We start from the raw sequence: 23,446 nt of genomic DNA, 5'->3' as shown, positions 1-23,446 counted from the left end.
CTGATGCCACCTACACCACACCAGGGCCTGAGTGACCGGCTGGGGCCACTTACACCACATCAGGGCCTGTGGCTGCTGGCTGAGGCCACTTACACCACACCAGGGCCTGTGGCTGCTGGCTGAGGCCACTTACACCACACCAGGGCATTAGTTGCTATTGAGGCCAATTACACCACACCAGGGTCTGTGGCTCTTGCTCAGGCCACTTACACCACACCATGGCCTGTGGCACTGGCTGAGGCCACTTACACCACACCAGGGCCTGTGGCTGTTGGCTGAGGCCACCTACACCACACCAGGGCATTAGTTGCTATTGAGGCCAATTACACCACACCAGCGTCTGTGACTCTTGCTCAGGCCACTTACACCACACCAGGGCCTGTGGCACTGGCTGAGGCCACTTACACCACACCAGGGCCTGTGGCTGCTGGCTGAGGCCACTTACACCACACCAGGGCATGTGGCTGCTGGCTGAGGTCACTTACACCACGCCAGTGCCTGTGGCTGCTGGCTGAGGGCACTTACACCACACCAGTGCCTGTGGCTTCTGGCTGAGGCCACTTACACCACACCAGGGCCTGTGGCTGCTGGCTGAGGCCACTTACACCACACCAGGGCCTGTGGCTGCTGGCTGAGGTCACTTACACCACACCAGTGCCTGTGGCTGCTGGCTGAGGGCACTTACACCACACCAGTGCCTGTGGCTTCTGGCTGAGGCCACTTACACCACACCAGGGCCTGTGGCTCTTGCTCAGGCCACTTACACCACACCAGGGCCTGTGGCACTGGCTGAGGCCACTTACACCACACCAGGGCCTGTGGCTGCTGGCTGAGGCCACCTACACCACACCAGGGCATTAGTTGCTATTGAGGCCAATTACACCACACCAGGGTCTGTGACTCTTGCTCAGGCCACTTACACCACACCAGGGCCTGTGGCACTGGCTGAGGCCACTTACACCACACCAGGGCCTGTGGCTGCTGGCTGAGGCCACTTACACCACACCAGGGCCTTTGGCTGCTGGCTGAGGTCACTTACACCACACCAGGGCGTGTGGCTGCTGGCTGAGGGCACTTACACCACACCAGTGCCTGTGGCTTCTGGCTGAGGCCACTTACACCACACTACGGCCTGTGGCAGCTGGCTCAGGCCACTTACACCACACCAGGGCCTGTGGCTGCTGGCTGAGGCCACTTACACCACACCAGGGCCTGTGGCTGCTGGCTGAGGCCACTTACACCACACCAGTGCCTGTGGCTGGTGGCTGAGGCCACTTACACCACACCAGGGCATTAGTTGCTATTGAGGCCCCTTACACCACACCAGGGCCTGTGGCACTGGCTGAGGCCACTTACACCACACCAGGGCCTGTGGCTGCTGGCTGAGGCCACCTACACCACACCAGGGCATTAGTTGCTATTGAGGCCAATTACACCACACCAGGGTCTGTGGCTCTTGCTCAGGCCACTTACACCACACCAGGGCCTGTGGCACTGGCTGAGGCCACTTACACCACACCATGGCCTGTGGCTCTGGCTGAGGCCACTTACACCACACCAGGGCCTGTGGCTGCTGGCTGAGGCCATTTACACCACACCAGGGCCTGTGGCTGCTGGCTGAGGCCACTTTCACCACACCAGGGACTGTGGCTGCTGGCTGAGGCCACTTACACCACACCAGTGCCTGTGGCTTCTGGCTGAGGCCACTTACACCACACCAGGGCCTGTGGCTCTTGCTCAGGCCACTTACACCACACCAGGGCCTGTGGCTGCTGGCTGAGGCCACTTACACCACACCAGGGCCTGTGGCTGCTGGCTGAGGCCACTTACACCACACCAGGGCCTGTGGCTGCTGGCTGAGGTCACTTACACCACACCAGTGCCTGTGGCTGCTGGCTGAGGGCACTTACACCACACCAGTGCCTGTGGCTTTTGGCTGAGGCCACTTACACCACACCAGGGCCTGTGGCTGCTGGCTGGGGCCACTTACACCACATCAGGGCCTGTGGCTGCTGGCTGAGGCCACTTACACCACACCAGTGCCTGTGGCTTCTGGCTGAGGCCACTTACACCACACCAGGGCATTAGTTGCTATTGAGGCCAATTACACCACACCAGGGTCTGTGGCTCTTGCTCAGGCCACTTACACCACATCAGGGCCTGTGGCACTGGCTGAGGCCACTTACACCACACCAGGGCCTGTGGCTGCTGGCTGAGGCCACCTACACCACACCAGGGCATTAGTTGCTATTGAGGCCAATTACACCACACCAGGGTCTGTGACTCTTGCTCAGGCCACTTACACCACACTAGGGCCTGTGGCACTGGCTGAGGCCACTTACACCACACCAGGGCCTGTGGCTGCTGGCTGAGGCCACTTACACCACACCAGGGCCTGTGGCTGCTGGCTGAGGTCACTTACACCACACCAGTGCCTGTGGCTGCTGGCTGAGGGCACTTACACCACACCAGTGCCTGTGGCTTCTGGCTGAGGCCACTTACACCACACCAGGGCCTGTGGCTCTTGCTGAGGCCACTTACACCACACCAGGGCCTGTGGCTGCTGGCTGAGGCCACTTACACCACACCAGGGCCTGTGGCTGCTGGCTGAGGGCACTTACACCACACCAGTGCCTGTGGCTGCTGGCTGAGGCCACTTACACCACACCAGGGCATTAGTTGCTATTGAGGCCCCTTACACCACACCAGGGCCTGTGGCACTGGCTGAGGCCACTTACACCACACCAGGGCCTGTGGCTGCTGGCTGAGGCCACCTACACCACACCAGGGCATTAGTTGCTATTGAGGCCAATTACACCACACCAGGGTCTGTGACTCTTGCTCAGGCCACTTACACCACACCAGGGCCTGTGGCACTGGCTGAGGCCACTTACACCACACCAGGGCCTGTGGCTGCTGGCTGAGGCCACTTACACCACACCAGGGCCTGTGGCTGCTGGCTGAGGTCACTTACACCACACCAGGGCCTGTGGCTGCTGGCTGAGGGCACTTACACAACACCAGTACCTGTGGCTTCTGGCTGAGGCCACTTACACCACACCAGGGCCTGTGGCAGCTGGCTCAGGCCACTTACACCACACCAGGGCCTGTGGCTGCTGGCTGAGGCCACTTACACCACACCAGGGCCTGTGGCTGCTGGCTGAGGCCACTTACACCACACCAGTGCCTGTGGCTGCTGGCTGAGGCCACTTACACCACACCAGGGCATTAGTTGCTATTGAGGCCCCTTACACCACACCAGGGCCTGTGGCACTGGCTGAGGCCACTTACACCACACCAGGGCCTGTGGCTGCTGGCTGAGGCCACCTACACCTCACCAGGGCATTAGTTGCTATTGAGGCCAATTACACCACACCAGGGCCTGTGGCACTGGCTGAGGCCACTTACACCACACCAGGGCCTGTGGCTCTGGCTGAGGCCACTTACACCACACCAGGGCCTGTGGCTGCTGGCTGAGGCCATTTACACCACACCAGGGCCTGTGGCTGCTGGCTGAGGCCACTTACACCACACCAGGGCCTGTGGCTGCTGGCTGAGGCCACTTACACCACACCAGTGCCTGTGGCTTCTGGCTGAGGCCACTTACACCACACCAGGGCCTGTGGCTCTTGCTCAGGCCACTCACATCACACCAGGCCCTGCGCTTCTGGCCGAGGCCATCTTCACCAAACCAGGCCCTGTGCTGCTAGCTGTGGCCATGTACAACACACCAGGGCCTGTGCTGTTAGATAAATGCTAAACTGAGCCTTTGGGTTAGGGTATTATGGAAACATGCAGGTATGGTTAAAGGATTGTCTTCGTAACTTCAGGTACTTGCCACCTAATCAGTTGAATCCATAAATTGAGACATTGTGCTGGGGCCAGCAGCTTACGGCCATACCACCCTGAGCACGCCCGACCTCGTCTGATCTCGGAAGCTAAGCAGGGCTGGGCTTGGTTAGTACTTGGATGGGAGACTGCCTGGGAATACCTGGTGCTGTAAGCCTTTCATTTTCATGTCATTGAACCGCTTTTGATCCAGAGAAGGGGTGTATTAAAAGACCAAAAGCAGCTGCCCATTAATGAGGGCACATTAACGACATTGCTTTTGGCTGTTTTCCAATGTCTTGTGCTGCTAGCTGATGCCACCTACACCACACCAGGGCCTGAGTGACCGGCTGGGGCCACTTACACCACATCAGGGCCTGTGGCTCTGGCTGAGGCCACTTACACCACACCAGGGCCTGTGGCTGCTGGCTGAGGCCACTTACACCACACCAGGGCCTGTGGCTCTGGCTGAGGCCACTTACACCACATCAGGGCCTGTGGCTGCTGGCTGAGGCCACTTACACCACACCAGGGCCTGTGGCTGCTGGCTGAGGCCACTTACACCACACCAGGGCCTGTGGCTGCTGGCTGAGGCCACCTACACCACACCAGGGCCTTAGTTGCTATTGAGGCCAATTACACCACACCAGGGTCTGTGGCTCTTGCTCAGGCCACTTACACCACACCAGGGCCTGTGGCTGCTGGCTGAGGCCACTTACACCACACCAGGGCCTGTGGCTGCTGGCTGAGGCCACCTACACCACACCAGGGCATTAGTTGCTATTGAGGCCAATTACACCACACCAGGGTCTGTGGCTCTTGCTCAGGCCACTTACACCACACCAGGGCCTGTGGCACTGGCTGAGGCCACTTACACCACACCAGGGCCTGTGGCTCTGGCTGAGGCCACTTACACCACACCAGGGCCTGTGGCTGCTGGCTGAGGCCACTTACACCACACCAGGGCCTGTGGCTGCTGGCTGAGGCCACTTACACCACACCAGTGCCTGTGGCTTCTGGCTGAGGCCACTTACACCACACCAGGGCCTGTGGCTCTTGCTCAGGCCACTCACATCACACCAGGCCCTGCGCTTCTGGCCGAGGCCATCTTCACCAAACCAGGCCCTGTGCTGCTAGCTGTGGCCATGTACAACACACCAGGCCCTGTGCTGGTTCCTGAGGCCATCTTCAACAATCCAGGGCCTGTGCTGTTAGATAAATGCTAAACTGAGCCTTTGGGTTAGGGTATTATGCAAACATGCAGGTATGGTTAAAGGATTGTCTTCGTAACTTCAGGTACTTGCCACCTAATCAGTTGAATCCATAAATTGAGACATTGTGCTGGGGCCAGCAGCTTACGGCCATACCACCCTGAGCACGCCCGACCTCGTCTGATCTCGGAAGCTAAGCAGGGCTGGGCTTGGTTAGTACTTGGATGGGAGACTACCTGGGAATACCTGGTGCTGTAAGCCTTTCATTTTCATGTCATTGAACCGCTTTTGATCCAGAGAAGGGGTGTATTAAAAGACCAAAAGCAGCTGCCCATTAATGAGGGCACATTAACGACATTGCTTTTGGCTGTTTTCCAATGTCTTGTGCTGCTAGCTGATGCCACCTACACCACACCAGGGCCTGAGTGACCGGCTGGGGCCACTTACACCACATCAGGGCCTGTGGCTGCTGGCTGAGGCCACTTACACCACACCAGGGCCTGTGGCTGCTGCCTGAGGCCACTTACACCACACCAGAGCATTAGTTGCTATTGAGACCAATTACACCACACCATGGTCTGTGGCTCTTGCTCAGGCCACTTACACCACACCAGGGCCTGTGGCACTGGCTGAGGCCACTTACACCACACCAGGGCCTGTGGCTGCTGGCTGAGGCCACCTACACCACACCAGGGCCTTAGTTGCTATTGAGGCCACTTACACCACACCAGGGCCTGTGGCAGTGGCTGAGGCCACTTACACCACACCAGGGCCTGTGGCTGCTGGCTGAGGCCACTTACACCACACCAGGGCATTAGTTGCTATATAGGTCACTTACACCACACCAGGGCCTGTGGCACTGGCTGAGGCCACTTACACCACACCAGGGCCTGTGGCTCTGGCTGAGGCCACTTACACCACACCAGGGCCTGTGGCTGCTGGCTGAGGCCACTTACACCACACCAGGGCCTGTGGCTGCTGGCTGAGGCCACTTACACCACACCAGGGCCTGTGGCTTCTGGCTGAGGCCACTTACACCACACCAGGGCCTGTGGCTCTTGCTCAGGCCACTCACATCACACCAGGCCCTGCGCTTCTGGCCGAGGCCATTTTCACCAAACCAGGCCCTGTGCTGCTAGCTGTGGCCATGTACAAGACACCAGGCCCTGTGCTGGTTCCTGAGGCCATCTTCAACAATCCAGGGCCTGTGCTGTTAGATAAATGCTAAACTGAGCCTTTGGGTTAGGGTATTATGCAAACATGCAGGTATGGTTAAAGGATTGTCTTCGTAACTTCAGGTACTTGCCACCTAAATAGTTGAATCCATAAATTGAGACATTGTGCTGGGGCCAGCAGCTTACGGCCATACCACCCTGAGCACGCCCGACCTCGTCTGATCTCGGAAGCTAAGCAGGGCTGGGCTTGGTTAGTACTTGGATGGGAGACTACCTGGGAATACCTGGTGCTGTAAGCCTTTCATTTTCATGTCATTGAACAGCTTTTGATCCAGAGAAGGGGTGTATTAAAAGACCAAAAGCAGCTGCCCATTAATGAGGGCACATTAACGACATTGCTTTTGGCTGTTTTCCAATGTCTTGTGCTGCTAGCTGATGCCACCTACACCACACCAGGGCCTGAGTGACCGGCTGGGGCCACTTACACCACATCAGGGCCTGTGGCTGCTGGCTGAGGCCACTTACACCACACCAGGGCCTGTGGCTGCTGGCTGAGGCCACTTACACCACACCAGGGCATTAGTTGCTATTGAGGCCAATTACACCACACCAGGGTCTGTGGCTCTTGCTCAGGCCACTTACACCACACCATGGCCTGTGGCACTGGCTGAGGCCACTTACACCACACCAGGGCCTGTGGCTGCTGGCTGAGGCCACTTACACCACACCAGGGCATGTGGCTGCTGGCTGAGGTCACTTACACCACACCAGTGCCTGTGGCTGCTGGCTGAGGGCACTTACACCACACCAGTGCCTGTGGCTTCTGGCTGAGGCCACTTACACCACACCAGGGCCTGTGGCTGCTGGCTGAGGTCACTTACACCACACCAGTGCCTGTGGCTGCTGGCTGAGGGCACTTACACCACACCAGTGCCTGTGGCTTCTGGCTGAGGCCACTTACACCACACCAGGGCCTGTGGCTCTTGCTCAGGCCACTTACACCACACCAGGGCCTGTGGCACTGGCTGAGGCCACTTACACCACACCAGGGCCTGTGGCTGCTGGCTGAGGCCACCTACACCACACCAGGGCATTAGTTGCTATTGAGGCCAATTACACCACACCAGGGTCTGTGACTCTTGCTCAGGCCACTTACACCACACCAGGGCCTGTGGCACTGGCTGAGGCCACTTACACCACACCAGGGCCTGTGGCTGCTGGCTGAGGCCACTTACACCACACCAGGGCCTTTGGCTGCTGGCTGAGGTCACTTACACCACACCAGGGCGTGTGGCTGCTGGCTGAGGGCACTTACACCACACCAGTGCCTGTGGCTTCTGGCTGAGGCCACTTACACCACACTAGGGCCTGTGGCAGCTGGCTCAGGCCACTTACACCACACCAGGGCCTGTGGCTGCTGGCTGAGGCCACTTACACCACACCAGGGCCTGTGGCTGCTGGCTGAGGCCACTTACACCACACCAGTGCCTGTGGCTGCTGGCTGAGGCCACTTACACCACACCAGGGCATTAGTTGCTATTGAGGCCCCTTACACCACACCAGGGCCTGTGGCACTGGCTGAGGCCACTTACACCACACCAGGGCCTGTGGCTGCTGGCTGAGGCCACCTACACCACACCAGGGCATTAGTTGCTATTGAGGCCAATTACACCACACCAGGGTCTGTGGCTCTTGCTCAGGCCACTTACACCACACCAGGGCCTGTGGCACTGGCTGAGGCCACTTACACCACACCATGGCCTGTGGCTCTGGCTGAGGCCACTTACACCACACCAGGGCCTGTGGCTGCTGGCTGAGGCCATTTACACCACACCAGGGCCTGTGGCTGCTGGCTGAGGCCACTTACACCACACCAGGGACTGTGGCTGCTGGCTGAGGCCACTTACACCACACCAGTGCCTGTGGCTTCTGGCTGAGGCCACTTACACCACACCAGGGCCTGTGGCTCTTGCTCAGGCCACTTACACCACACCAGGGCCTGTGGCTGCTGGCTGAGGCCACTTACACCACACCAGGGCATTAGTTGCTATTGAGGCCAATTACACCACACCAGGGTCTGTGACTCTTGCTCAGGCCACTTACACCACACCAGGGCCTGTGGCACTGGCTGAGGCCACTTACACCACACCAGGGCCTGTGGCTGCTGGCTGAGGCCACTTACACCACACCAGGGCCTGTGGCTGCTGGCTGAGGTCACTTACACCACACCAGTGCCTGTGGCTGCTGGCTGAGGGCACTTACACCACACCAGTGCCTGTGGCTTTTGGCTGAGGCCACTTACACCACACCAGGGCCTGTGGCTGCTGGCTGAGGTCACTTACACCACACCAGTGCCTGTGGCTTCTGGCTGAGGCCACTTACACCACACCAGGGCCTGTGGCTCTTGCTCAGGCCACTTACACCACACCAGGGCCTGTGGCTGCTGGCTGAGGCCACTTACACCACACCAGGGCCTGTGGCTGCTGGCTGAGGGCACTTACACCACACCAGTGCCTGTGGCTGCTGGCTGAGGCCACTTACACCACACCAGGGCATTAGTTGCTATTGAGGCCCCTTACACCACACCAGGGCCTGTGGCACTGGCTGAGGCCACTTACACCACACCAGGGCCTGTGGCTGCTGGCTGAGGCCACCTACACCACACCAGGGCATTAGTTGCTATTGAGGCCAATTACACCACACCAGGGTCTGTGACTCTTGCTCAGGCCACTTACACCACACCAGGGCCTGTGGCACTGGCTGAGGCCACTTACACCACACCAGGGCCTGTGGCTGCTGGCTGAGGCCACTTACACCACACCAGGGCCTGTGGCTGCTGGCTGAGGTCACTTACACCACACCAGGGCCTGTGGCTGCTGGCTGAGGGCACTTACACCACACCAGTGCCTGTGGCTTCTGGCTGAGGCCACTTACACCACACCAGGGCCTGTGGCAGCTGGCTCAGGCCACTTACACCACACCAGGGCCTGTGGCTGCTGGCTGAGGCCACTTACACCACACCAGGGCCTGTGGCTGCTGGCTGAGGTCACTTACACCACACCAGGGCCTGTGGCTGCTGGCTGAGGCCACTTACACCACACCAGGGACTGTGGCTGCTGGCTGAGGTCACTTACACCACACCAGGGCCTGTGGCTGCTGGCTGAGGCCACTTACACCACACCAGGGACTGTGGCTGCTGGCTGAGGCCACTTACACCACACCAGGGCCTGTGGCTGCTGGCTGAGGCCACTTACACCACACCAGGGACTGTGGCTTCTGGCTGAGGCCACTTACACCACACCAGGGCCTGTGGCTCTTGCTCAGGCCACTCACATCACACCAGGCCCTGCGCTTCTGGCCGAGGCCATCTTCACCAAACCAGGCCCTGTGCTGCTAGCTGTGGCCATGTACAACACACCAGGCCCTGTGCTGGTTCCTGAGGCCATCTTCAACAATCCAGGGCCTGTGCTGTTAGATAAATGCTAAACTGAGCCTTTGGGTTAGGGTATTATGCAAACATGCAGGTATGGTTAAAGGATTGTCTTCGTAACTTCAGGTACTTGCCACCTAATCAGTTGAATCCATAAATTGAGACATTGTGCTGGGGCCAGCAGCTTACGGCCATACCACCCTGAGCATGCCCGACCTCGTCTGATCTCGGAAGCTAAGCAGGGCTGGGCTTGGTTAGTATTTGGATGGGAGACTACCTGGGAATACCTGGTGCTGTAAGCCTTTCATTTTCATGTCATTGAACCGCTTTTGATCCAGAGAAGGGGTGTATTAAAAGACCAAAAGCAGCTGCCCATTAATGAGGGCACATTAACGACATTGCTTTTGGCTGTTTTCCAATGTATTGTGCTGCTAGCTGATGCCACCTACACCACACCAGGGCCTGAGTGACCGGCTGGGGCCACTTACACCACATCAGGGCCTGTGGCTGCTGGCTGAGGCCACTTACACCACACCAGGGCCTGTGGCTGCTGGCTGAGGCCACTTACACCACACCAGGGCATTAGTTGCTATTGAGGCCAATTACACCACACCAGGGTCTGTGGCTCTTGCTCAGGCCACTTACACCACATCAGGGCCTGTGGCACTGGCTGAGGCCACTTACACCACACCAGGGCCTGTGGCTGCTGGCTGAGGCCACCTACACCACACCAGGGCATTAGTTGCTATTGAGGCCAATTACACCACACCAGGGTCTGTGACTCTTGCTCAGGCCACTTACACCACACCAGGGCCTGTGGCTGCTGGCTGAGGCCACTTACACCACACCAGGGCCTGTGGCTGCTGGCTGAGGCCACTTACACCACACCAGGGCCTGTGGCTGCTGGCTGAGGTCACTTACACCACACCAGTGCCTGTGGCTGCTGGCTGAGGGCACTTACACCACACCAGTGCCTGTGGCTTCTGGCTGAGGCCACTTACACCACACCAGGGCCTGTGGCTGCTGGCTGAGGCCACTTACACCACACCAGGGCCTGTGGCTGCTGGCTGAGGTCACTTACACCACACCAGTGCCTGTGGCTGCTGGCTGAGGGCACTTACACCACACCAGTGCCTGTGGCTTCTGGCTGAGGCCACTTACACCACACCAGGGCCTGTGGCTCTTGCTCAGGCCACTTACACCACACCAGGGCCTGTGGCTTCTGGCTGAGGCCACTTACACCACACCAGGGCCTGTGGCTGCTGGCTGAGGGCACTTACACCACACCAGTGCCTGTGGCTGCTGGCTGAGGCCACTTACACCACACCAGGGCATTAGTTGCTATTGAGGCCCCTTACACCACACCAGGGCCTGTGGCTGCTGGCTGAGGCCACCTACACCACACCAGGGCATTAGTTGCTATTGAGGCCAATTACACCACACCAGGGTCTGTGACTCTTGCTCAGGCCACTTACACCACACCAGGGCCTGTGGCACTGGCTGAGGCCACTTACACCACACCAGGGCCTGTGGCTGCTGGCTGAGGCCACTTACACCACACCAGGGCCTGTGGCTGCTGGCTGAGGTCACTTACACCACACCAGGGCCTGTGGCTGCTGGCTGAGGCCACTTACACCACACCAGGGCCTTAGTTGCTATTGAGGCCCCTTACACCACACCAGGGCCTGTGGCACTGGCTGAGGCCACTTACACCACACCAGGGCCTGTGGCTGCTGGCTGAGGCCACTTACACCACACCAGGGCATTAGTTGCTATTGAGGCCAATTACACCACACCAGGGTCTGTGGCTCTTGCTCAGGCCACTTACACCACACCAGGGCCTGTGGCACTGGCTGAGGCCACTTACACCACACCAGGGCCTGTGGCTGCTGGCTGAGGCCACTTACACCACACCAGGGCCTGTGGCTGCTGGCTGAGGCCACTTACACCACACCAGGGCCTGTGGCTGCTGGCTGAGGCCACTTACACCACACCAGGGACTGTGGCTGCTGGCTGAGGCCACTTACACCACACCAGTGCCTGTGGCTTCTGGCTGAGGCCACTTACACCACACCAGGGCCTGTGGCTCTTGCTCAGGCCACTCACATCACACCAGGCCCTGCGCTTCTGGCCGAGGCCATCTTCACCAAACCAGGCCCTGTGCTGCTAGCTGTGGCCATGTACAACACACCAGGCCCTGTGCTGGTTCCTGAGGCCATCTTCAACAATCCAGGGCCTGTGCTGTTAGATAAATGCTAAACTGAGCCTTTGGGTTAGGGTATTATGCAAACATGCAGGTATGGTTAAAGGATTGTCTTCGTAACTTCAGGTACTTGCCACCTAATCAGTTGAATCCATAAATTGAGACATTGTGCTGGGGCCAGCAGCTTACGGCCATACCACCCTGAGCACGCCCGACCTCGTCTGATCTCGGAAGCTAAGCAGGGCTGGGCTTGGTTAGTACTTGGATGGGAGACTGCCTGGGAATACCTGGTGCTGTAAGCCTTTGTTTTTCATGTCATTGAACCGCTTTTGATCCAGAGAAGGGGTGTATTAAAAGACCAAAAGCAGCTGCCCATTAATGAGGGCACATTAACGACATTGCTTTTGGCTGTTTTCCAATGTCTTGTGCTGCTAGCTGATGCCACCTACACCACACCAGGGCCTGAGTGACCGGCTGGGGCCACTTACACCACATCAGGGCCTGTGGCTGCTGGCTGAGGCCACTTACACCACACCAGGGCCTGTGGCTGCTGGCTGAGGCCACTTACACCACACCAGGGCATTAGTTGCTATTGAGGCCAATTACACCACACCAGGGTCTGTGGCTCTTGCTCAGGCCACTTACACCACATCAGGGCCTGTGGCACTGGCTGAGGCCACTTACACCACACCAGGGCCTGTGGCTGCTGGCTGAGGCCACCTACACCACACCAGGGCATTAGTTGCTATTGAGGCCAATTACACCACACCAGGGTCTGTGACTCTTGCTCAGGCCACTTACACCACACTAGGGCCTGTGGCACTGGCTGACGCCACTTACACCACACCAGGGCCTGTGGCTGCTGGCTCAGGCCACTTACACCACACCAGGGCCTGTGGCTGCTGGCTGAGGCCACTTACACCACACCAGGGCCTGTGGCTGCTGGCTGAGGCCACTTACACCACACCAGTGCCTGTGGCTGCTGGCTGAGGCCACTTACACCACACCAGGGCCTGTGGCTGCTGGCTGAGGTCACTTACACCACACCAGGGCCTGTGGCTGCTGGCTGAGGGCACTTACACCACACCAGTGCCTGTGGCTTCTGGCTGAGGCCACTTACACCACACCAGGGCCTGTGGCAGCTGGCTCAGGCCACTTACACCACACCAGGGCCTGTGGCTGCTGGCTGAGGCCACTTACACCACACCAGGGCCTGTGGCTGCTGGCTGAGGCCACTTACACCACACCAGTGCCTGTGGCTGCTGGCTGAGGCCACTTACACCACACCAGGGCATTAGTTGCTATTGAGGCCCCTTACACCACACCAGGGCCTGTGGCACTGGCTGAGGCCACTTACACCACACCAGGGCCTGTGGCTGCTGGCTGAGGCCACCTACACCTCACCAGGGCATTAGTTGCTATTGAGGCCAATTACACCACACCAGGGTCTGTGGCTCTTGCTCAGGCCACTTACACCACACCAGGGCCTGTGGCACTGGCTGAGGCCACTTACACCACACCAGGGCCTGTGGCTCTGGCTGAGGCCACTTACACCACACCAGGGCCTGTGGCTGCTGGCTGAGGCCATTTACACCACACCAGGGCCTGTGGCTGCTGGCTGAGGCCACTTACACCACACCAGGGCCTGTGGCTGCTGGTTGAGGCCACTTACAGCACACCAGTGCCTGTGGCTTCTGGCTGAGGCCACTTACACCACACCAGGGCCTGTGGCTCTTGCTCAGGCCACTCACATCACACCAGGCCCTGCGCTTCTGGCCGAGGCCATCTTCACCAAACCAGGCCCTGTGCTGCTAGCTGTGGCCATGTACAACACACCAGGGCCTGTGCTGTTAGATAAATGCTAAACTGAGCCTTTGGGTTAGGGTATTATGCAAACATGCAGGTATGGTTAAAGGATTGTCTTCGTAACTTCAGGTACTTGCCACCTAATCAGTTGAATCCATAAATTGAGACATTGTGCTGGGGCCAGCAGCTTACGGCCATACCACCCTGAGCACGCCCGACCTCGTCTGATCTCGGAAGCTAAGCAGGGCTGGGCTTGGTTAGTACTTGGATGGGAGACTGCCTGGGAATACCTGGTGCTGTAAGCCTTTCATTTTCATGTCATTGAACCGCTTTTGATCCAGAGAAGGGGTGTATTAAAAGACCAAAAGCAGCTGCCCATTAATGAGGGCACATTAACGACATTGCTTTTGGCTGTTTTCCAATGTCTTGTGCTGCTAGCTGATGCCACCAACACCACACCAGGGCCTGAGTGACCGGCTGGGGCCACTTACACCACATCAGGGCCTGTGGCTGCTGGCTGAGGCCACTTACACCACACCAGGGCCTGTGGCTGCTGGCTGAGGCCACTTACACCACACCAGGGCCTGTGGCTGCTGGCTGAGGCCACCTACACCACACCAGGGCCTTAGTTGCTATTGAGGCCAATTACACCACACCAGGGTCTGTGGCTCTTGCTCAGGCCACTTACACCACACCAGGGCCTGTGGCTGCTGGCTGAGGCCACTTACACCACACCAGGGCATTAGTTGCTATTGAGGCCACTTACACCACACCAGGGCCAGTGGCTGCTGGCTGAGGCCACCTACACCACACCAGGGCATTAGTTGCTATTGAGGCCAATTACACCACACCAGGGTCTGTGGCTCTTGCTCAGGCCACTTACACCACACCAGGGCCTGTGGCACTGGCTGAGGCCACTTACACCACACCAGGGCCTGTGGCTCTGGCTGAGGCCACTTACACCACACCAGGGCCTGTGGCTGCTGGCTGAGGCCACTTACACCACACCAGGGCCTGTGGCTGCTGGCTGAGGCCACTTACACCACACCAGTGCCTGTGGCTTCTGGCTGAGGCCACTTACACCACACCAGGGCCTGTGGCTCTTGCTCAGGCCACTCACATCACACCAGGCCCTGCGCTTCTGGCCGAGGCCATCTTCACCAAACCAGGCCCTGTGCTGCTAGCTGTGGCCATGTACAACACACCAGGCCCTGTGCTGGTTCCTGAGGCCATCTTCAACAATCCAGGGCCTGTGCTGTTAGATAAATGCTAAACTGAGCCTTTGGGTTAGGGTATTATGCAAACATGCAGGTATGGTTAAAGGATTGTCTTCGTAACTTCAGGTACTTGCCACCTAATCAGTTGAATCCATAAATTGAGACATTGTGCTGGGGCCAGCAGCTTACGGCCATACCACCCTGAGCACGCCCGACCTCGTCTGATCTCGGAAGCTAAGCAGGGCTGGGCTTGGTTAGTACTTGGATGGGAGACTACCTGGGAATACCTGGTGCTGTAAGCCTTTCATTTTCATGTCATTGAACCGCTTTTGATCCAGAGAAGGGGTGTATTAAAAGACCAAAAGCAGCTGCCCATTAATGAGGGCACATTAACGACATTGCTTTTGGCTGTTTTCCAATGTCTTGTGCTGCTAGCTGATGCCACCTACACCACACCAGGGCCTGAGTGACCGGCTGGGGCCACTTACACCACATCAGGGCCTGTGGCTGCTGGCTGAGGCCACTTACACCACACCAGGGCCTGTGGCTGCTGGCTGAGGCCACTTACACCACACCAGAGCATTAGTTGCTATTGAGACCAATTACACCACACCAGGGTCTGTGGCTCTTGCTCAGGCCACTTACACCACACCAGGGCCTGTGGCACTGGCTGAGGCCACTTACACCACACCAGGGCCTGTGGCTGCTGGCTGAGGCCACCTACACCACACCAGGGCCTTAGTTGCTATTGAGGCCACTTACACCACACCAGGGCCTGTGGCAGTGGCTGAGGCCACTTACACCACACCAGGGCCTGTGGCTGCTGGCTGAGGCCACTTACACCACACCAGGGCATTAGTTGCTATTGAGGCCACTTACACCACACCAGGGCCTGTGGCTGCTGGCTGAGGCCACCTACACCACACCAGGGCATTAGTTGCTATTGAGGCCAATTACACCACACCATGGTCTGTGGCACTGGCTGAGGCCACTTACACCACACCAGGGCCTGTGGCACTGGCTGAGGCCACTTACACCACACCAGGGCCTGTGGCTGCTGGCTGAGGCCACTTACACCACACCAGGGCCTGTGGCTGCTGGCTGAGGCCACTTACACCACACCAGGGCCTGTGGCTGCTGGCTGAGGCCACTTACACCACACCAGTGCCTGTGGCTTCTGGCTGAGGCCACTTACACCACACCAGGGCCTTAGTTGCTATTGAGGCCAATTACACCACACCAGGGTCTGTGACTCTTGCTCAGGCCACTTACACCACACCAGGGCCTGTGGCACTGGCTGAGGCCCTTACACCACACCAGGGCCTGTGGCTGCTGGCTGAGGCCACTTACACCACACCAGGGCCTGTGGCTGCTGGCTGAGGCCAATTACACCACACCAGGGCCTGTGGCTCTTGCTCAGGCCACTCACATCACACCAGGCCCTGCGCTTCTGGCCGAGGCCATCTTCACCAAACCAGGCCCTGTGCTGCTAGCTGTGGCCATGTACAACACACCAGGCCCTGTGCTGGTTCCTGAGGCCATCTTCAACAATCCAGGGCCTGTGCTGTTAGATAAATGCTAAACTGAGCCTTTGGGTTAGGGTATTATGCAAACATGCAGATATGGTTAAAGGATTGTCTTCGTAACTTCAGGTACTTGCCACCTAATCAGTTGAATCCATAAATTGAGACATTGTGCTGGGGCCAGCAGCTTACGGCCATACCACCCTGAGCACGCCCGACCTCGTCTGATCTCGGAAGCTAAGCAGGGCTGGGCTTGGTTAGTACTTGGATGGGAGACTGCCTGGGAATACCTGGTGCTGTAAGCCTTTCATTTTCATGTCATTGAACCGCTTTTGATCCAGAGAAGGGGTGTATTAAAAGACCAAAAGCAGCTGCCCATTAATGAGGGCACATTAACGACATTGCTTTTGGCTGTTTTCCAATGTCTTGTGCTGCTAGCTGATGCCACCTACACCACACCAGGGCCTGAGTGACCGGCTGGGGCCACTTACACCACATCAGGGCCTGTGGCTGCTGGCTGAGGCCACTTACACCACACCAGGGCCTGTGGCTGCTGGCTGAGGCCACTTACACCACACCAGGGCATTAGTTGCTATTGAGGCCAATTACACCACACCAGGGTCTGTGGCTCTTGCTCAGGCCACTTACACCACACCAGGGCCTGTGGCACTGGCTGAGGCCACTTACACCACACCAGGGCCTGTGGCTGCTGGCTGAGGCCACCTACACCACACCAGGGCCTTAGTTGCTATTGAGGCCAATTACACCACACCAGGGTCTGTGGCTCTTGCTCAGGCCACTTACACCACACCAGGGCCTGTGGCTGCTGGCTGAGGCCACTTACACCACACCAGGGCATTAGTTGCTATTGAGGCCACTTACACCACACCAGGGCCTGTGGCTGCTGGCTGAGGCCACCTACACCACACCAGGGCATTAGTTGCTATTGAGGCCAATTACACCACACCAGGGTCTGTGGCTCTTGCTCAGGCCACTTACACCACACCAGGGCCTGTGGCACTGGCTGAGGCCACTTACACCACACCAGGGCCTGTGGCTCTGGCTGAGGCCACTTACACCACACCAGGGCCTGTGGCTGCTGGCTGAGGCCACTTACACCACACCAGGGCCTGTGGCTGCTGGCTGAGGGCACTTACACCACACCAGGGCCTGTGGCTGCTGGCTGAGGCCACTTACACCACACCAGGGCCTGTGGCTCTTGCTCAGGCCACTTACACCACACCAGGGCCTGTGGCTGCTGGCTGAGGGCACTTACACCACACCAGTGCCTGTGGCTGCTGGCTGAGGGCACTTACACCACACCAGTGCCTGTGGCTGCTGGCTGAGGCCACTTACACCACACCAGGGCATTAGTTGCTATTGAGGCCACTTACACCACACCAGGGCCTGTGGCTGCTGGCTGAGGCCACATACACAACACCAGGGCCTTAGTTGCTATTGAGGCCAATTACACCACACCAGGGCCTGTGGCACTGGCTGAGGCCACTTACACCACACCAGGGCCTGTGGCTGCTGGCTGAGGCCACTTACACCACACAAGGGCCTGTGGCTGCTGGATGAGGCCACCCACACCACACCAGGGCCTGTGGCTGCTGGCTGAGGCCACTTACACCACACCAGGGCCTGTGGCTCTTGCTCAGGCCACTCATATCACACCAGACCCTGTGCTTCTGGCCGAGGCCATCTTCACCAAACCTGGCCCTGTGCTGCTTGCTGTGGCCATGTACAACACACCAGGCCCTGTGCTGGTTCCTGAGGCCATCTTCAACAATCCAGGGCCTGTGCTGTTAGATAAATGCCAAACTGAGCCTTTGGGTTAGGGTATTATGCAAACATGCAGGTATGGTTATAGGATTGTCTTCGTAACTTCAGGTACTTGCCACCTAATCAGTTGAATCCATAAATTGAGACATTGTGCTGGGGCCAGCAGCTTACGGCCATACCACCCTGAGCACGCCCGACCTCGTCTGATCTCGGAAGCTAAGAAGGGCTGGGCTTGGTTAGTACTTGGATGGGAGACTTCCTTGGAATACCTGGTGCTGTAAGCCTTTGATTTTCATGTCATTGAACCGCTTTTGATCCAGAGAAGGGGTGTATTAAAAGACCAAAAGCAGCTGCCCATTAATGAGGGCACATTAACGACACTGCTTTTGGCTGTTTTCCAATGTCTTGTGCTGCTAGCTGATGCCACCTACACCACACCAGGGCCTGAGTGACCGGCTGGGGCCACTTACACCACATCAGGGCCTGTGGCTCTGGCTGAGGCCACTTACACCACACCAGGGCCTGTGGCTCTGGCTGAGGCCACTTACACCACATCAGGGCCTGTGGCTGCTGGATGAGGCGACTTACACCACACCAAGGGCCTGTGGCTGCTGGCTGAGGCCACCCACACCACACCAGGGCCTGTGGCTGCTGGCTGAGGCCACTTACACCACACCAGGGCCTGTGGCTCTTGCTCAGGCCACTCATATCACACCAGACCCTGTGGCTCTGGCTGAGGCCACTTACACCACACCAGGGCCTGTGGCTCTGGCTGAGGCCACTTACACCACATCAGGGCCTGTGGCTGCTGGATGAGGCGACTTACACCACACCAAGGGCCTGTGGCTGCTGGCTGAGGCCACCCACACCACACCAGGGCCTGTGGCTGCTGGCTGAGGCCACTTACACCACACCAAGGGCCTGTGGCTGCTGGCTGAGGCCACATACACAACACCACGGCCTTATTTGCTTCTGAGGCCACTTACACCACACCAGGGCCTGTGGCTGCTGGCTGAGGCCACTTACACCACACCAGGGCATTAGTTGCTATTGAGGCCAATTACACCACACCAGGGTCTGTGACTCTTGCTCAGGCCACTTACACCACACCAGGGCCTGTGGCACTGGCTGAGGCCACTTACACCACACCAGGGCCTGTGGCTGCTGGCTGAGGCCACTTACACCACACCAGGGCCTGTGGCTGCTGGCTGAGGTCACTTACACCACACCAGTGCCTGTGGCTGCTGGCTGAGGGCACTTACACCACACCAGTGCCTGTGGCTTTTGGCTGAGGCCACTTACACCACACCAGGGCCTGTGGCTGCTGGCTGAGGTCACTTACACCACACCAGTGCCTGTGGCTTCTGGCTGAGGCCACTTACACCACACCAGGGCCTGTGGCTCTTGCTCAGGCCACTCACATCACACCAGGCCCTGCGCTTCTGGCCGAGGCCATCTTCACCAAACCAGGCCCTGTGCTGCTAGCTGTGGCCATGTACAACACACCAGGCCCTGTGCTGGTTCCTGAGGCCATCTTCAACAATCCAGGGCCTGTGCTGTTAGATAAATGCTAAACTGAGCCTTTGGGTTAGGGTATTATGCAAACATGCAGGTATGGTTAAAGGATTGTCTTCGTAACTTCAGGTACTTGCCACCTAATCAGTTGAATCCATAAATTGAGACATTGTGCTGGGGCCAGCAGCTTACGGCCATACCACCCTGAGCACGCCCGACCTCGTCTGATCTCGGAAGCTAAGCAGGGCTGGGCTTGGTTAGTACTTGGATGGGAGACTACCTGGGAATACCTGGTGCTGTAAGCCTTTCATTTTCATGTCATTGAACCGCTTTTGATCCAGAGAAGGGGTGTATTAAAAGACCAAAAGCAGCTGCCCATTAATGAGGGCACATTAACGACATTGCTTTTGGCTGTTTTCCAATGTCTTGTGCTGCTAGCTGATGCCACCTACACCACACCAGGGCCTGAGTGACCGGCTGGGGCCACTTACACCACATCAGGGCCTGTGGCTGCTGGCTGAGGCCACTTACACCACACCAGGGCCTGTGGCTGCTGGCTGAGGCCACTTACACCACACCAGAGCATTAGTTGCTATTGAGACCAATTACACCACACCAGGGTCTGTGGCTCTTGCTCAGGCCACTTACACCACACCAGGGCCTGTGGCACTGGCTGAGGCCACTTACACCACACCAGGGCCTGTGGCTGCTGGCTGAGGCCACCTACACCACACCAGGGCCTTAGTTGCTATTGAGGCCACTTACACCACACCAGGGCCTGTGGCAGTGGCTGAGGCCACTTACACCACACCAGGGCCTGTGGCTGCTGGCTGAGGCCACTTACACCACACCAGGGCATTAGTTGCTATTGAGGCCACTTACACCACACCAGGGCCTGTGGCTGCTGGCTGAGGCCACCTACACCACACCAGGGCATTAGTTGCTATTGAGGCCAATTACACCACACCATGGTCTGTGGCACTGGCTGAGGCCACTTACACCACACCAGGGCCTGTGGCACTGGCTGAGGCCACTTACACCACACCAGGGCCTGTGGCTTCTGGCTGAGGCCACTTACACCACACCAGGGCCTGTGGCTGCTGGCTGAGGCCACTTACACCACACCAGGGCCTGTGGCTGCTGGCTGAGGCCACTTACACCACACCAGTGCCTGTGGCTTCTGGCTGAGGCCACTTACACCACACCAGGGCCTTAGTTGCTATTGAGGCCAATTACACCACACCAGGGTCTGTGACTCTTGCTCAGGCCACTTACACCACACCAGGGCCTGTGGCACTGGCTGAGGCCACTTACACCACACCAGGGCCTGTGGCTGCTGGCTGAGGCCACTTACACCACACCAGGGCCTGTGGCTGCTGGCTGAGGCCAATTACACCACACCAGGGCCTGTGGCTCTTGCTCAGGCCACTCACATCACACCAGGCCCTGCGCTTCTGGCCGAGGCCATCTTCACCAAACCAGGCCCTGTGCTGCTAGCTGTGGCCATGTACAACACACCAGGCCCTGTGCTGGTTCCTGAGGCCATCTTCAACAATCCAGGGCCTGTGCTGTTAGATAAATGCTAAACTGAGCCTTTGGGTTAGGGTATTATGCAAACATGCAGATATGGTTAAAGGATTGTCTTCGTAACTTCAGGTACTTGCCACCTAATCAGTTGAATCCATAAATTGAGACATTGTGCTGGGGCCAGCAGCTTACGGCCATACCACCCTGAGCACGCCCGACCTCGTCTGATCTCGGAAGCTAAGCAGGGCTGGGCTTGGTTAGTACTTGGATGGGAGACTGCCTGGGAATACCTGGTGCTGTAAGCCTTTCATTTTCATGTCATTGAACCGCTTTTGATCCAGAGAAGGGGTGTATTAAAAGACCAAAAGCAGCTGCCCATTAATGAGGGCACATTAACGACATTGCTTTTGGCTGTTTTCCAATGTCTTGTGCTGCTAGCTGATGCCACCTACACCACACCAGGGCCTGAGTGACCGGCTGGGGCCACTTACACCACATCAGGGCCTGTGGCTGCTGGCTGAGGCCACTTACACCACACCAGGGCCTGTGGCTGCTGGCTGAGGCCACTTACACCACACCAGGGCATTAGTTGCTATTGAGGCCAATTACACCACACCAGGGTCTGTGGCTCTTGCTCAGGCCACTTACACCACACCAGGGCCTGTGGCACTGGCTGAGGCCACTTACACCACACCAGGGCCTGTGGCTGCTGGCTGAGGCCACCTACACCACACCAGGGCCTTAGTTGCTATTGAGGCCAATTACACCACACCAGGGTCTGTGGCTCTTGCTCAGGCCACTTACACCACACCAGGGCCTGTGGCTGCTGGCTGAGGCCACTTACACCACACCAGGGCATTAGTTGCTATTGAGGCCACTTACACCACACCAGGGCCTGTGGCTGCTGGCTGAGGCCACCTACACCACACCAGGGCATTAGTTGCTATTGAGGCCAATTACACCACACCAGGGTCTGTGGCTCTTGCTCAGGCCACTTACACCACACCAGGGCCTGTGGCACTGGCTGAGGCCACTTACACCACACCAGGGCCTGTGGCTCTGGCTGAGGCCACTTACACCACACCAGGGCCTGTGGCTGCTGGCTGAGGCCACTTACACCACACCAGGGCCTGTGGCTGCTGGCTGAGGGCACTTACACCACACCAGGGCCTGTGGCTGCTGGCTGAGGCCACTTACACCACACCAGGGCCTGTGGCTCTTGCTCAGGCCACTTACACCACACCAGGGCCTGTGGCTGCTGGCTGAGGGCACTTACACCACACCAGTGCCTGTGGCTGCTGGCTGAGGGCACTTACACCACACCAGTGCCTGTGGCTGCTGGCTGAGGCCACTTACACCACACCAGGGCATTAGTTGCTATTGAGGCCACTTACACCACACCAGGGCCTGTGGCTGCTGGCTGAGGCCACATACACAACACCAGGGCCTTAGTTGCTATTGAGGCCAATTACACCACACCAGGGCCTGTGGCACTGGCTGAGGCCACTTACACCACACCAGGGCCTGTGGCTGCTGGCTGAGGCCACTTACACCACACAAGGGCCTGTGGCTGCTGGATGAGGCCACCCACACCACACCAGGGCCTGTGGCTGCTGGCTGAGGCCACTTACACCACACCAGGGCCTGTGGCTCTTGCTCAGGCCACTCATATCACACCAGACCCTGTGCTTCTGGCCGAGGCCATCTTCACCAAACCTGGCCCTGTGCTGCTTGCTGTGGCCATGTACAACACACCAGGCCCTGTGCTGGTTCCTGAGGCCATCTTCAACAATCCAGGGCCTGTGCTGTTAGATAAATGCCAAACTGAGCCTTTGGGTTAGGGTATTATGCAAACATGCAGGTATGGTTATAGGATTGTCTTCGTAACTTCAGGTACTTGCCACCTAATCAGTTGAATCCATAAATTGAGACATTGTGCTGGGGCCAGCAGCTTACGGCCATACCACCCTGAGCACGCCCGACCTCGTCTGATCTCGGAAGCTAAGAAGGGCTGGGCTTGGTTAGTACTTGGATGGGAGACTTCCTTGGAATACCTGGTGCTGTAAGCCTTTGATTTTCATGTCATTGAACCGCTTTTGATCCAGAGAAGGGGTGTATTAAAAGACCAAAAGCAGCTGCCCATTAATGAGGGCACATTAACGACACTGCTTTTGGCTGTTTTCCAATGTCTTGTGCTGCTAGCTGATGCCACCTACACCACACCAG

The 23,446-nt window shown here is 58.1% G+C and overlaps 12 non-coding genes across 12 annotated transcripts; all 12 read left to right on the top strand.

Annotated features, from left to right (window-relative positions):
• Nucleotides 1–3,887: 3,887 nt before the first annotated feature.
• Nucleotides 3,888–4,006, top strand: LOC145426415 (5S ribosomal RNA). Its single transcript, XR_013907125.1, has one exon. It is a non-coding gene; the product is annotated as a 5S ribosomal RNA (ribosomal RNA).
• Nucleotides 4,007–5,181: 1,175 nt separating this feature from the next.
• LOC145427633 (5S ribosomal RNA) lies at nt 5,182–5,300 on the top strand. Its single transcript, XR_013908175.1, has one exon. It is a non-coding gene; the product is annotated as a 5S ribosomal RNA (ribosomal RNA).
• Nucleotides 5,301–6,394: 1,094 nt separating this feature from the next.
• LOC145427632 (5S ribosomal RNA) lies at nt 6,395–6,513 on the top strand. Its single transcript, XR_013908173.1, has one exon. It is a non-coding gene; the product is annotated as a 5S ribosomal RNA (ribosomal RNA).
• Nucleotides 6,514–9,827: 3,314 nt separating this feature from the next.
• LOC145427117 (5S ribosomal RNA) lies at nt 9,828–9,946 on the top strand. The gene has a single exon (XR_013907841.1). It is a non-coding gene; the product is annotated as a 5S ribosomal RNA (ribosomal RNA).
• Nucleotides 9,947–12,030: 2,084 nt separating this feature from the next.
• On the top strand, nt 12,031–12,149 carry LOC145426414 (5S ribosomal RNA). The gene has a single exon (XR_013907124.1). It is a non-coding gene; the product is annotated as a 5S ribosomal RNA (ribosomal RNA).
• Nucleotides 12,150–13,839: 1,690 nt separating this feature from the next.
• On the top strand, nt 13,840–13,958 carry LOC145426413 (5S ribosomal RNA). Its single transcript, XR_013907123.1, has one exon. It is a non-coding gene; the product is annotated as a 5S ribosomal RNA (ribosomal RNA).
• A 1,095-nt stretch (nt 13,959–15,053) lies between these two features.
• Nucleotides 15,054–15,172, top strand: LOC145427631 (5S ribosomal RNA). Its single transcript, XR_013908172.1, has one exon. It is a non-coding gene; the product is annotated as a 5S ribosomal RNA (ribosomal RNA).
• Nucleotides 15,173–16,579: 1,407 nt separating this feature from the next.
• On the top strand, nt 16,580–16,698 carry LOC145426412 (5S ribosomal RNA). The gene has a single exon (XR_013907122.1). It is a non-coding gene; the product is annotated as a 5S ribosomal RNA (ribosomal RNA).
• A 1,645-nt stretch (nt 16,699–18,343) lies between these two features.
• LOC145427188 (5S ribosomal RNA) lies at nt 18,344–18,462 on the top strand. Its single transcript, XR_013907918.1, has one exon. It is a non-coding gene; the product is annotated as a 5S ribosomal RNA (ribosomal RNA).
• Nucleotides 18,463–19,879: 1,417 nt separating this feature from the next.
• LOC145427630 (5S ribosomal RNA) lies at nt 19,880–19,998 on the top strand. The gene has a single exon (XR_013908171.1). It is a non-coding gene; the product is annotated as a 5S ribosomal RNA (ribosomal RNA).
• A 1,408-nt stretch (nt 19,999–21,406) lies between these two features.
• LOC145426410 (5S ribosomal RNA) lies at nt 21,407–21,525 on the top strand. The gene has a single exon (XR_013907120.1). It is a non-coding gene; the product is annotated as a 5S ribosomal RNA (ribosomal RNA).
• A 1,645-nt stretch (nt 21,526–23,170) lies between these two features.
• LOC145427187 (5S ribosomal RNA) lies at nt 23,171–23,289 on the top strand. The gene has a single exon (XR_013907917.1). It is a non-coding gene; the product is annotated as a 5S ribosomal RNA (ribosomal RNA).
• The last annotated feature ends 157 nt before the right edge of the window (nt 23,290–23,446 follow it).

The sequence above is a fragment of the Astatotilapia calliptera genome, chromosome 3 (genome assembly GCF_964374335.1).
Source record: "Astatotilapia calliptera chromosome 3, fAstCal68.1, whole genome shotgun sequence".
NCBI lineage: Eukaryota > Metazoa > Chordata > Actinopteri > Cichliformes > Cichlidae > Astatotilapia > Astatotilapia calliptera.
This window is presented reverse-complemented; position numbering and strand designations above follow the sequence as displayed.